This window comes from Nannochloropsis gaditana (genome assembly GCF_000240725.1).
Source record: "Nannochloropsis gaditana CCMP526 unplaced genomic scaffold scaffold528, whole genome shotgun sequence".
Lineage (NCBI taxonomy): Eukaryota > Eustigmatophyceae > Eustigmatales > Monodopsidaceae > Microchloropsis > Microchloropsis gaditana.
The window spans coordinates 1-663 of NW_005803425.1; positions in this window are offsets into that span (position 1 = coordinate 1).

Consider the following 663-nt stretch of genomic DNA (forward strand, 5'->3'; position numbering starts at 1 on the left):
CCCGCCTCCACGTCCGCGGCCCCTCCGCCCCGTCCCCGAGCCAAGAGCAGGCCTTGGTAGCACTCGACCAGCACCTTCTTGGCCGCCGCGAGCAGCAGAGGGCCGGCCAGGGCGAAAGGCGCGGGGGGGCAGCGGACGACGACGAAGGCAGCGAGGCGGGCCCCCAACGCCTTGACCGGCACCTCCTCCTGGGAGGCCGTGAGCGTGCCCACCGCCACCTGCAGGCACAGCGAGGTCTCTGCGATCAGGGCCTCGGGACATTCCTGCATCGCCCAGTCCAACAGCTTGATCCGCATGACTGCGCCTAGACGGGACCGACGGGGCCCGGCGGGGAACGAGGCACCGGCGTCCCTACCCCCAAGAAAGAGACGGAGCAGGTAGCCCGCCAGGCGCTTGTCTTCGGCGTCGAATTGGTCTGGCGAAAGCGGCAGCTTGTTCGCGGCCCGGGCATCCGTTTGGAGTTTAAGCAGCGTCTCAGCTCGCTCCTTGACGCGGGTCTCGCTGTCGCACGTGGCGAGGAGGAGGAGGGGGAGGGAGGAGGAGAAGGTAAAGAGCGAAGAGTGCAGGAGGCGCAACACCTCCAGCTTCATCAATGCCAGCGTGACTTGTGGATTTCCGGATGGCGAGCCTGGACTCCAGAGGGAGGGGTGGGATGAGATTCGA